Here is a 974-nt window from a genome sequence, read left to right as displayed (position 1 = left end):
TGCGCGTGAGAATCACTCGCCATGATTTTCGCCGCGATTCCGTTTCATCCCGATAGTCTATCGACAGCTGTGGGGTTGTGGGGTGGAGCGCGTGTAGGCAGCCGGTGGCCAGAGTGGTGTAGGTTTGACCAAAACAATTTTAAACACTTGCAAATTTTAAAACTCGTCAATTTGAATCTCGCCGCTAATACAACAATGTATCCACTAAAATCATCAATGCAATCAGGGAACATTCTCTGATCTTATCAAGCTAGCAACCACCATTATTGTATCTTACAATTAAGAGGGCTTGCGTAGGTTAGGGTACTTACTATTTATATTTTTTAATTTTTCAATCGAATATATATGATTGGAATACAACTAGATAATAACTAAAAGTGTAGCTACTATTTATACAATTGCAGCGGCAATATCAAGCTTGTGCCATTCAATCAATGAAATTCCAATATTACAATTGCAAAAGTAGTAATCTAGATCAAGCAAACTTTAAGGAATGGTGGGTCCAAATCGTATTTATTGGTACTACCTCAAAGAGAAACCAATTATTAAAAGAAGCAAGCTAAATGTGCATGACGACAACATCATGGACCAACGGATCAAAACTCAGGAGGAACAACATCGTTTCCCTGCTCTGCCAGCTTCATTGCACATTTAATTCTATCAGTGGCGAAGTAATTGTCCAGCTACTGTAGAGTGTGGGATCTAGCAGCTTGTTCACAATACAAAGATAAATTAAGTTAATCTTAATATATAAGTAAAAAATCATTCTATTTTCAAGCTGGTATGTAAAGTATATCATTTATTAAATTTGTGGAATCTGATTTATTCTTTTACCAGTCCAATTTTATGACACGACCCGACAAGAATTCGTTACGATTTTTTGACAAATTTTCAATAAGGCTTGCGCCATAGAGTGCAGACTTGGGCCCAAGTCGAAGTTAGGGTTTGCACGAGGGAGCGAAGGCTTGTGACTT

This window comes from Juglans regia, chromosome 2 (assembly GCF_001411555.2).
Source record: "Juglans regia cultivar Chandler chromosome 2, Walnut 2.0, whole genome shotgun sequence".
Lineage (NCBI taxonomy): Eukaryota > Viridiplantae > Streptophyta > Magnoliopsida > Fagales > Juglandaceae > Juglans > Juglans regia.
The sequence above is the reverse complement of the archived record's forward strand: the minus strand, read 5'-3'. Positions refer to the sequence as shown.